The sequence below is a fragment of the Patagioenas fasciata genome, chromosome 5, assembly GCF_037038585.1.
Source record: "Patagioenas fasciata isolate bPatFas1 chromosome 5, bPatFas1.hap1, whole genome shotgun sequence".
In the NCBI taxonomy this organism is placed as follows: Eukaryota; Metazoa; Chordata; class Aves; order Columbiformes; family Columbidae; genus Patagioenas; species Patagioenas fasciata.
Genome location: NC_092524.1, coordinates 13,741,417 through 13,754,407, shown reverse-complemented (window position 1 = coordinate 13,754,407; position 12,991 = coordinate 13,741,417). Strand labels below are relative to the sequence as shown.

Below are 12,991 nucleotides of genomic sequence, written 5' to 3'. Positions count from 1 at the left end.
TTTCTTCGTTTCAGTTGATCTAAACTCCTATAGCCAGGATCTTCACAGTGTTCACCACAGTGCTCTGGCAATGTGTATGCTGTTGAAGGGATTGGTTAGCACCTGTGGATCGAGTAACTGTGTGGAAGTAAGATGCACATCTTGGAGCAGAAGAGTTTTTTACCTGGAACATTTTTCATCCTGATCCCTTTTCTCTCCAATCTAAGTTCTAAGTACAGTTTGAATACCTTTATTAAGACGTAGATGAATGGGCCATTTTCAAGACAAGAACTATACTAGTTGTGTTATTAACTTCACTGTACTTTAAGCTTCATATCCTTTAAGAGAAGGAGAGGAACACATTGCATTCTGACCCCTGGCATTGCCTCTGAGAATCCCAGCAAAACTCAGTTTTGGGGAAGCTGGCAGGTAACTCAGTAGTGGTCTTTCCATCCTTCAAGTTCATTGGTACTGCTATGCTAGATTTATAGTTGTCTAGTGGAGGAGATGCACCAGAATGGAGAGGAGTAAATGAAATGTGGTGGTGTACTCCTCTGCACTGGTAGAAATTTGTTTGTGGCAGATGATACTATCCAAAAATCGCACTGCAAAACAGTGTTTCTGCCTTGCCTGTGTACATGAATTTCTCAGATGATGTTTACAGCAGTGTAGAAATTCTATATTTTTGTGTTGTTCTCCTGCTCTCTCCACTTTTCCCCCCCTTAATCTCGTGGAATTTCTTGGTGGATCTCAGAATACACATTAAGTTTTAAAATACTGAGATTCACCTTAAATATTAGGAAGAGTAGGATATAGAGTTATTCTAAAGGAACAGAAGGATGAAAATGGTAGTTTTTCCTGTATATGGAAATATGAGGGAGTGCTTATCAGCTCTATACATTTTTTTTTTTTTTCAGAGGGGAACACATTTCTTGATACTCTTCTTTTTGCTTTTAAATAGCTGCTTTCATAAGCAAGGGTACAGACCTAGCTATCTTATCTTTCAGACAGGCAAACATAATGCTTTTGTTGTTGCTAAAGAAAAGAGAGCCAAAGATACTCCAGTAACAGCGTAAAAAAATGAAATAACTCCTGGGAAACAAAATGCATAGTTAAAAATAAATTCATTGTGAAAAGTTCTCCAAAAGGATCTTTTCAAGTTTATGGCAGAGAATGAATCTGTATCCTAAAAAAGAATAAAGTCAGTAATTGTATGCACTTTTCATGACTCTCATGTAAAACCTGGCAAACAGATTATTTGTTGGCTTAGTAGATTAGACATGAGGGCTTCTGTAAATTAAAAACAAAAGCAGCTTTGGAATGTATTTCACTGTCTCAGTTGGAAAACAAAGATCTCTTTTCCTCCACCCCTTCTTTTCCTTAGGATAATTAAAAATAAAAAAGTGTGCAGAGCCATATAAATAAAACAAGGGCTGGGATAAAAAAAAAGAAAATCTTCCTTCAAAGAGATGTCAGCAATCACAGTTTTCATTTGTCTGTGCCAAGAAATGTGCTTATATGTAGGTCTGAATGTAGTTTATTCTTGACTATTTATGGAAGTTATGCTTTTAGAGACCTTAATATGTAATAAAAAAATGAAAATCCTTAATTACAATCTGTTTTAAATGATGCTTAACTTAAAAGCTTTCAAATACCCCTTTAAACATTACACAATGTTCCTCTGTCTTGCTTTTCTAGCATTCTTTACCGGTACAAATAGATTAAAGTTTATGTTCTAATTATATAGGATTTTTTTGTAATTTACTTCAAGAAAGTGTCAATGTATTCTTCATAGGCAAAATATGTTACTTTGAATTTCTGGAAAACCCCTTTGGCTATACAACTTCTCATCAAGCTTGTAACCTAAGAGAGAGTGCAGTCCGTATTAAAGAACATAGAATACATTTTAAAAAATCATTCAAGAAAGAGGAAAAATACCCAGTCCAGGAGTGTGAGCACCTGAGGACAGCCAAGAATTGTGCCTTGACATCTTATACAATTATTTATTTTCTGTTAAGTGAAAAATTTAGAAATTACTATAACTTACAAAGTACATATTCTGACCAGGAGTTACAGAATAATTCTTTAAGAGATGCTTGTCTAACACATAAGTTTCTGATTGTACTGAATGCTTTTGTAAATGTTTACTCTTTCCCTTTTATTTTGTGGTAGCTTCTTTCTGTATTTCTCCATCTCTTTATTTCTCTTCTCATATGTAATTTTGAGCTGAGTCCTGTCAGACTTTGGTGGTTGGAGGATGACAAGTCAAAGGAAATACAAGGCTTCCAGGGATCAGTCTTTGCTCAACCATAGAAAACACTCAAAACTATATTCCTTTTCCAGAAATTGCAGAATTTTCTCTGGTGACCCATTCTGCTAGGTGACATTCAGCTTCAGAAGAGGATGTGGAAGAAAGAAGAAAGACTGAAGAGTGATACTGTCCCCCTAAAAGCCACTATCTGGGGTATAGCCACATCCTAGCCCATGTTCCCATCTTGTATGCACTGGTGACTTAATGTGTGTGTTTTCCTTCATAGTCTTTGAAAGGATGCTTCTGTAGGGCATCAGATGTGGTGCACTGCTATACTACTTTTGGTACCTGGTGATTTGCAGAATCTACTTATAGTTCTCAAGACAATCCAAATGAGTTTGAGACTCATTTATTGCTTGTGGAACAATGGAATGCGAAATGGAGAAAATGAAAGCTTCAAAAGGCATATGGAAATCTGATGGACACAAATGAAGAGTTTGCTGGCATCTATACAGGTTTGATGTGTGGCATAATTCTTTCTTCCCACTCTTTCAGGACTTTATAGCGAGTGCAACCAAAAATCAAGACTTTAGGATGTTGTATGAGGAATGCAGAATCAGTTTTTGAATCAGCAGTTGGGAAACATCTTAGGCAGTTTTGGCTAGTAGAATTATCTGGCCAGTTATCAGGCATGTTCCATTCAAGACAGTAATTCTCAAGGATATTCTTGATTTTGATTGAATGTTTTTTATCTGTGAACGCTACAGTCTTTATGTCGAAACTAACATTCATTTTCAGTTCTGGGCCAACTGGCAGATTCAAATACAAACATTGCTAATTGGCTGCTCATAAGCCTTTCTAGAAATTAATTCAGTTATAAATGATTCAGACCTTTCTGTAACCCAAATAAGATTCATGTTTGGTTTATTTTTCACAGCATCATTTCATGCTATACAAGGACATGTAATAAACTATTATTGAGGATGGGGGAAATCTGATAGTTTGACAGTCCTCATTAAATCTGCTGCAGTGTGGCAGACAGATAAAATGTAACTTTATTGTGAAGGTGTCTTTTGATTTTTATAAAACCATAAAAAATATATTTCTTTAATTTCCAACTTTTGCATGGAATATTCTGTCAGCAACTTTGAAATTCAAAGAAAGCATAAGAAAAAGTAACCTAGGAAAGATGTAATGTTCTAACCCTGACCAATACAGTTGTTTCACATAAGATTACGTACTCATATGTTTGTACATTGCTATTAGTTTTCCAGATAAATGCTTTATCTAAATCACTGAAATGAATGGCTGCAAGTAATGATGTATTTCTTCACAGTATTTCTATATGGTGATGAACACTAATGGAACTCTGTCCATGTGGATCCTGTGGCATTCTCTGTAAATACTGAAGCATTTCATCCAGGTACTCTGGCCGGATTTACAAGTGATTACATTTGCTTGCCTAAACTGCCCTGCAGCGACCGTTGGCACAGTGTTCTTTTGCTTTTCCAGTTTTAAACTGTTCTCTGTTGAATTAGACAGCTGCATTCCAACTCTATGACATCTGCATTTTGGGAAAGGTTAGGCTCTGATCCGTACAGGGACCACCAGTTCCTCTTTGGTGTTCTACTGATATTTGGCACCTAATTGGCTTTTATCTCAAAATGCCTCTAGTCTCTGTAGCATTGCATTGTTGGTTGCTATTTATCACAGAATCACAGAATGTTAGGGATCGCAGGGGAACTCAAAAGATCATCCAGTCCAGTCCCCCCACCAGAGCAGAAACACCTAGATGAGGTTACACAGGAATGTGTCCAGGCCGGTTTTGAATGTCTCTAGAGTAGGAGACTCCACAACCTCCCTGGGCAGCCTGTTCCAGTGTTCTGTCACCCTCACTGAGAACAAGTTTCTTCTCAAATTTAAGTGGAACCTCTTGTGTTCCGGTTTGAACCCATTACCCCTTGTCCTACCATTGGTTGTCACCGAGAAGAGCCAGGGTCCATCCTCGTGACCTTCACCCTTTATATATTTATAAACATTAATGAGGTCAGCCCTCAGTCTCCTCTTCTCCAAGCTCAAGAGACCCAGCTCCCTCAGCCTTTCCTCATAAGGGAGATGCTTCACTCCCTTCATCATCTTTGTTGCCCTGCGCTGGACTCTCTCCAGCAGTTCCCTGTCCTTCTGGAACTGAGGGGCCCAGAACTGGACACAATATTCCAGATGTGGTCTCACCAGGGCAGAGTAGAGGGGGAGGAGAAACTCTCTTGACCTACTAACCACCCCCCTTCTAATACACCCCAGGATGCTATTGGCCTTCTTGGCCGCAAGGGCACAGTGCTGGCTCATGGTCATGATGCTGTCCACTAGGACCCCCAGGTCCCTTTCCCCTACACTGCTCTCCAACAGATTGTTCCCGAACTTATATTGGAACCTGGGGTTGTTCCTGCCCAGATGCAATACTCAACACTTTCCCTTGTTATATTTCATTAAATTTTTCCCTGCCCAACTCTCCAGCCTGTTGAGGTCTTGCTGGATGGCAGCATAGCCTTCTGGTGTGTCAGCCACTCCTCCCAGCTTGGTGTCATCAGCAAACTTGCTGCCAGTGCACTCTATTCCCTCATCCAAATTGCTGATGAATACACTGGATAGTACTGGTCCCAGTACCAACCCTTGAGGGACTCCACTAGATACAGGTCTCCAACCAGACTCTGTCCCATGGACCACAACTCTCTGGCTTCTTTCCTTCAGCCAGTTCATAGTCCACCTCACTACACAATTGTCCAGACCACACTTCCTCAGTTTAGCAGCAAGGATGCTGTGGGAGATTGTGTCAAATGCTTTACTGAAATAAACCACATCCACTGCTTTGCCATCATCTATCCACCTGGTTATGTCCTCATAAAAGGCTATGAGGTTGGTTAAGCATGACTCTCCCTTGGTGAAGCCATGTTGACTGCTCCTAAAGAACTTCTTATGCTTGATAGGCCTTGAGATGGCACCAAGGAGAAGTTGTTTCATCACCTTTCCAGGGGTGGAGGTGAGGCTGACTGGTCTATAGTCACCTGGGTCCTCCTTCTTGCCCTTTGTGAAGACTGGAGTGACATTTGCTTTCCTCCAGTCCTCAGGCACCTCTCCCATTTCACACAACTTAGCAAAGATGATGGATGGTGGCCTAGAAATTACTTCAGCCAGCTCCCTCAGCACCTGTGGGTGCATCCCATCAGGACCCATGGGTGTATGAATGTCCAGATTCATGAATTGCTCCATAACCCAGTCTTCATCAATCAAGGTAAACTCCTCCATTATCCCAACTTCCTCTGTGGCCTTGGGGGTATGGAGCTCCTCAGGACAGCCTCTGGCAGTGTAGACAGAGACGAAGAAGGCATTCAGTAACTCTGCCTTCTCTGTAACTTCTGTCACTAGGGCACGCACCCCATTCATCAGTGGGCATACATTGCCTCTAGTGTTTTATCTGCCATGTATTTGACAAAGCCCTTTCTGTTGTCCTTGATTCCTCTTGCAAGGTTTAATTCTAAGGAGGGCTTAGCTTTCCTAGTTGCCTCCCTACAACCTCTGACAATAGCCTTATATTCTTCGCAAGCGGCCAGCACCTCCTTCCATGATTTGTAAACTCTCCTCTTCCACTTGAGTTTGCCCAGCAGTTCCCTGTTTAACCACGCAGGTCTCCCAGCTCCCTTCCTTGAGTTCCTATGTGTCGGGATGCTCTGATCTTGAACTTGGAAGCAGCAGTCCCTGAATGCTAGCCAACTGTCTTGGGCTCCTTTACCTTGAAGTACCCTTTCCCATGGGATTTCCCCTAGCAATTGTTTGAAAAGGCCAAAGTTGGCCCTACTGAAGTCCAGGGTTGCAATTCTGCTTGCTATTCTGTTCCTGCCACATGAGATCCTGAACTCCACCATCTCATGCTCGCTGCAGCCAAGGCAGCCCTCAACCTTTACCGCTTCAACCAGACCCTCCTTGTTAGTGAGGATGAGATCCAGCAGTGCTCCTCTCCTAGTTGGCTCATCCACCATTTGCATCAGGAAGTTGTCATCAGTGCACTGGAGGAACTTCTTGGGCTGTGGCTGGCTGGCTGAGTAGTCCTTCCAGCAAACATCAGGGTAGTTAAAATACCCCACGACAACCAGGGCCTGTAATTGCGAGGCTGCTCTCAGCTGTCTGTAGAAGGCCTCGTCAACTTCCTCACCCTGATCTGGTGGCCTGTAATAGACACCCACAACAGTATCACCCCTGCCAGCCTGCCACTTAATTCTCACCCACAGACTCTCAACCCACTCCTCATCTGACCCTGGACAGTACTCAATACATTTTAGTTGCTGCCTCACATAAAGAGCAACTCCACCACCTTGCCTGTTCATTATAGTTCGTAGAGGCTGAATGAAATTCAGAGGCCATTAATCTTGGGATCACAATAAAAACACTGTTTTGCTTGTTAAATTTTTAATGGTTATCAGAAATTACAGGGCTGGATGGACATACCATCAACTACTCAGAATTACCATCAAACTAGGTGAAACTGAAAAGAATTACTGTCTGTAGGCTAGGAAAAAGTTTCAGGCCAGCAATTCTGTGAACCAGTGGAAGTCACACAAGCATCTCTGCTGATCTCTCACATGAAAAGTCACAGAATAATGATGATAAAGAAAGCAAAGATTTCTGTTTCCTTTAGCCATGCTTCTTGCTGTAATTTTGATGAAGATGCAACAGGGTCTTTTCTAGCGCCCCTAGAAAGTTCAAGGGCTGCCCACATCAGTCATTACTAAAAGAGGAATTAGTCTGCATCCAATTTGCAAAGAAAATGCTTGGAAATATTCTTTGTTTCCTTCTGCAGGAATTTCAGAACCTGCAGAACTTCTGGTTGCTGTTCTAAAGAACATAAAGGAAGTTTAGTGGTTCATAGGCATAGCAGTTAGAGATGAAGGGGAAATGTCTTAGAGCACCTGTTCTCACCTGTTCCCTAAAGATGCTTTCACCTTGTGTTTTCTGAAAGTGTAACCCATTGGTCTAGGTACATTCTTCTAGTCAACCCAGAGCATCTTTTACCATCTTACATCCTCTCTGTTATTTTGGCATCCTACATCCCGTCTGTTATTTTGCCTTGCTCTCATGTGGCTGAAGGGGAAAAGCAGCTTCTGACAAACAGGCTTAATCTTCCAAGATGCCAAGAGTAATATGGTCCTCTCTGGGAAAGTGCATACATAGTTACTCTTAAGAATGTGAATGGATTCACTGATTTCAAAAGTCTTTCCCCAAATCCCAAGATCCTATGCATTAAAGACAAGCAGAGTGTCAGGGACTTATGTTCCCTCACTTAATAATTAGTTTTCTTTTCAGCTGTGAATGAAGTGGATGAAGGTGCATAGTTTAGGGAGAGGCTAAACACATGAAAGGACAAAGAGACTTAGTGAGGTCTCTTGTGAAGGTGACATACTCAAAACCCTAGGTTATTTTCATGATCAATCAGAGGTAACTTGGTAAGTTGTCCAGCAGACACAGGCTTCTGTGCCTTCCATATCTTCGACATGATTTTACCCATTGAGTTCAATGGGCATTGGGTCTCCCTTTTGCTCCTTGTTTAGTGAGATTTTTCAGCCTTATGTCCTATAAATAGCTTATCGTGAGCTGTATCTACTGCTCATTGTCTCTTGTGTACCTTATTTTATTTTGATGTGATTTCATTAAAGAAAACATACTTTAAATAGAGGTCATCGGATTGACGACATGGTCCTGTAGGTGACTGAGAGATGAGAGGATTTTGCATGGTGTTTTATTTAATTGTGTTTTGGTTCTCCCATCTTACAACCTGGAGAATAAAAAAGTACTGCAGAAGCAGAGCTGAGTTCACTAGCCCAGGTACAGATCTGTTGCAGTACCTGGAGTTATAACTGGGTCAAACTAGTGTGAAAACCAAATCAAGACAAAATGAACTAAATATACAGTTAAATCATTGCCATTTGCTTCCTTGTATTTATTTATTTAAAGGATCTCTACAGGATCAGCTTATTGAATTTATATCTGGCTCAGAACTTATGCTGTCATGAACAATATGTCGAACCTTATTTGGTTTACTAAATTCAGAGGCAGAATACCTAAGTTTGATAGACTGGGAAAGGGTGTTTGGGCACATTTCTGCACAGTCTGTTTTAAAAACAAAACAAAACAAAAACCCACACCAGTAATTTTTGAGAGTAATAAATTACTATGGCTACCCTCAGTTGTGAAATCCCCCTGGAAGATTTGGGAAGAAAATGTTATTGTGATTATAGAAATCTCAGTAGCTTGACTAGACTGTTTGCTTCTTTTTGGAAATACTAACAGATAGTAGAGCAGACTATGGACTAATGTCTTGCCAAGGGCCCTTTTTTATGCCAGAACTAGGGTTTTTTTTCCAAGATAAAAAAATCTTTAAAAGCTTTTTAGTGCAACAAACTTCTTTTTCTTTTCAGACATGCATAACCGAACAGTTTGTGTGTGTTTGTCCAGAAATGGTGAAAGAGATAAGATCTCAAGATAGAGCTTAGTTTCAGGTTAGAGAGAATGTTTATGGCTCTACTATAAGTCTCTGGCTCATGAGTGTTTGAAAAGTAAATGCTGGCATAACCCTAACTGCCACATAACAGCAAAGTAATCATTCCCTGTTTAACTCCCAACTGTGCCTAGGTTGTTGGTCCTTGTATGGATAAAGAAAAGATATTTCCAGACTTATGGTTTATTCTCAATTGCAACTTTTGCTCACTTAAACCAAAACAGTATACATCTGGGCAAGTTTTTAATTTTTTTTTTTTTTTCCTTCAGAGCACAAGCATGACCTCCCTGGTTCATATATAAAAGAGCTCTGGCAGAATTACGCACCTCTCATTTAAACATTGTTTTATGGGCTGAATCCTCATTGTCAAAATTGTCAGGATGGTTAAGGTGATTAGCAAGCTGATTAGATTGAAAAGTGGCCTGTTTCAGGTACATGTGTTCTCTGCCAAAGTTTCCTCCCTCCCCACACCCTCTGGTCTCTTCATTATTCTCTGAAAGGACTGCTACATATTCTTCTGATTGTGATTAAAACTATGTCAGATTGCACATGGCTGCCCAGATCTTCGGAATTGATTATTAATAGAGTTTTGGAACAAATAAAACGGAGTTAATTAGTGCGTCTGTAATCAACAATAATCAACTCTATTCATCCATAACAAGCAACTTTGCCTGATAACATTACAATGTAAAATAAAAGTGGCAATGGTTATATGTTGACACAACCAACATGAGCTCTGGTTTTGCGTACATCCAGTACTTGGTGTGATCTTTTTGACTTGCTTCATGTATTTAATCATGTTTTATCATCTGTCTATCTACAAGATTTGTTGGGAACGTACTCTATTGTAAATTTTACTGCTGTGGCAGAGCATCTACTATAAATCAGTGGTGTGTTTATTGATCTCAACCATGGCTCAGATAGATCTGTCTCATATAAATAAGTATATCTTTATCAAACTTACTCATGTGGCTGCATCTTCTGGTGTTTCACATTCCTTTCTTTATGTATTTCTGTTGTATAAAAATATTCATCTAAATGGACAACATGGTCTGATATCACTGAACATGTTACCTGTGTCCTAGGTTCCTGCTAAGACATACAGCTGCCACATGTGTGCTACTGGAGTTTCACAAAGAACTCAAAGAACTCTGACCATCATATGAAGAATTTTTTTTTGGGATGACTAAAACTCAGAAATTGCAGAGCTATGACTGGATGGCCAACACAGGGTTAGGAACCTTGGAAGACGTTATCATAAGAGTGACAGCTTTGTCCTGGCCTCTGTTTTTCAGCTCAGAATTCCTGAGCCTCGTGTTGTTTAAGTTTGTTTAGTAATTTGCAGTGTGTTTCCTTTTTTTATGTGTAAGAATTCTTTTTTCTTTCCATAAACTTTTTTTTTTCTAGATTTGTTTTGTAGTCCCTCATTATAGTGTCCTGGTATTGGCTGGGATAGAGTTAATTTTCTTCCTAGTAGCTGGTATAGTGCTGTGTTTTGGATTTAGAATGAGAATAATATTGGTAATACACTGATGTTTTAGTTGTTGCTAAGTAGTCCAGGACTTTTCAGCTTCTCATGCAGTGCTATGTGCACAAGAAGCTGGGAGGGAGCACAGCTGGGACAGCTGACCCAAAGTGGCCAAAGGGATATTCCATCCCATATGACATCATGCTCAATATAAAAGCTGGAAGAAGAAGAAGGAAGCGGGGGAATGTTTGGAGTAATGGTGTTTGTCTTCCCAAGTAACTGCGATGTGTGATGGAGTCTGGCATTCCTGGAGATGGTTGAACACCTGCCAGCCAATGGGAAGTAGTGAATGAATTCCTTGTTTTGGTTTGCTTGTGTGTGTGACTTTTGCTTTATTTATTAAACTGTCTTTATCTCAACCCATGAGTTTTCTCACTTTTACTCTTCTGATTGTCTCCCCCATCCCATTGGGGGAGAGTGAGCAAGCGACTACGTGGTGCCCAGTTGCCTACTGGGGTCAAACCATGAAAATTAGGAAAAAAGTGAAGAAATTATTCCTATCTGCTTTTTTCATGCTACTCATGATGTTGTAACCTTATCATACTACCTTCTAAACACTCTGTCTTTCAGGGTAAAGAGTCCTAATATAATCAATCACTTTATGGAACAAAACTATTTCTAGTTCTAAAATATTCTTTTTGAGACTGGGTGCCAAACAGCACACTATAATTGAGAAATAAGTAAGTAAAGCATTTAATGTGGTCACATGTCTCTTCCTGCTAGTTCTTGTAATTGCAGAAGGACTTAGTTTGGAATGGACATATGGAGTCATCCAGTCCAACCTCCTGCTAAGGCTATTCAGGGCCTTATCCAGCCAAGTTATGAAAATTTCCTGAGACAGAGATTCCACAGGCACTCTGGGTGCCTGTTCCAGTGCTTAATTGCAACCATTACATTATTTTTTCTTCATATCTAACAATTTCCATTATTGCAAGCTGTAACTATTGCATCTCATCCTTTTGCTCTGAGAAGAGTTTGATTCCATCTTCTGTATAACATGTTTTTAGGTAATGGAAGACTGCAATTGGATCCTACCCTAACTTTATCTTCTGTCTAGATACTGTTCCTTCAGCCTCTTCTATATCATTTGCTCCAGCTCCTAAGTGTACTAGGGCTCTTCTTCTGGACTCTTAGGATTTGTTAATCTCTTTCATACTGGAGTGCCAGCGGACGCAGTACTCTAAGTGTAGTCTCTCAAGTGCTGAGCACCTTCCCTTGACCTGCTGGCTACATTCTTGCTAATGCAGACCAGTAGGTAGTTGACCTTTTTTGCCATGGAAATTCATTTTATCTTGAACCCCAGTTCCCTTTATGCAGAGCTGATTTCTAGTCAAATGGTTCCCAGTCTGTATTTTTGCATGGGGTATTTCTTCCAGAATTTGCATTTTTATTCAGTTTCTTGAGGCTGATATTGGCCCATTTCTTGAGCTTTTTGAGATGTTCCTGAATGGCAGCCCTGCCTTCCAGCATATCAACTGCTCCCCACAGTGTGGTGTCATCTGTGAAGCTGGCAAGGGTGAGCTCTGTTTTAGAGTTAGCCACTGATGAAGATGCTAAACAATACTGGCCAAGTAGTAGCGCCTGAGGAATGTTCCTTGTAACCAGCTGCTATTAGTCTTTGAGATGCTGATCACTACCCTTTCAGTGCTAAAAAAATCTTAGCCTTTCATTTCCTTTTTTGACTGCTATTGAGCTAATGTTTATATAAGTCTACTCACTGTAACTTCTCAGACTTCCAGATGAGTACCTGTAGTCAGCTCACAGTCCAGCATTTTACATTTGGCTGCCAGTCTAAGCTGGAATGCCTTTTTGAATTTTTAACATTTTGGAACTTTGAAAAATTCTCACATTGAGTTTGAGAAATTAAAGTTTTTTTTTTCAATAGTCTGCAATATACAAAATTTCTAAGCAATTGAAAAGGAAAGCTGATTCGATGTGAGGATTTGAGTTTCTGTGGCTTGAATATTAGATTCCATCTGACATTGGATATATTTGTGAATGATGGAAGGAAACTTTTGATTCCACATTGGATCACCCAACTGTTGGATCACCCAGTTGTTTTTATATACAACTAAAATTCTGCTGTTGTAAACAAGTATAGAAGCAGCCTTGGATCCTTCTGGATTTTCTAGGGGCACTGCCACTGAGCAATGTCCTCAGTATCACAGCATGCAATGTCAACTATTTCTGTCTTTCAGTCAGCTACCAGATGAGTAAGCTTTGAACTGAGGTGCAACTGAAAAATATTTCTAATCAGCCAACTACCTGTGCATTTGCTTGATTTTTTTGTTATTTTCTTTACATTTTATTTGGGCAATGCAAAAACATCTGTAAAGCTGTATTTTAAATTTAAAAGCTTTCTTACTCTGGTGTCGAGGACTTCTGTGCTTGCTTTTCTCCAACGCTCAAGCCACTGAGCACTGGTCACGTGAATCCTGATAAAAAGCAAATGTTAACTTTTCATGCTTGAGTACCTACTGACAGCTAACATTAAACTTGTAAGCACATGTATTTGCACTGGAAGTGGTATCTGCTGTATAAGAGGGGACATTGCTTAACATTATAAGGTAATGTTCCTCAGATCTCCTTGCCAGAATGTAAAAATGAGGACTATTAAATAAGATCTGAAATATCACATTTTAGCCACAACTACTCCTATACATCGTGTGATGACCATGATTGTGAC

At 40.0% G+C, this 12,991-nt stretch overlaps 1 long non-coding RNA gene across 1 annotated transcript in view; it reads left to right on the top strand.

The window, feature by feature from the left end:
- The window catches only part of LOC139827995 (uncharacterized), a 46,476-nt gene extending 35,894 nt beyond the window's left edge, over positions 1 to 10,582 (top strand). Inside the window, exons 3-6 of the long non-coding RNA XR_011739148.1 lie at positions 2,323 to 2,745; positions 3,567 to 3,653; positions 9,047 to 9,208; positions 9,863 to 10,582. This is a non-coding gene — a long non-coding RNA (uncharacterized lncRNA). The remainder of the gene's footprint in view (positions 1 to 2,322; positions 2,746 to 3,566; positions 3,654 to 9,046; positions 9,209 to 9,862) is intronic.
- The last annotated feature ends 2,409 nt before the right edge of the window (positions 10,583 to 12,991 follow it).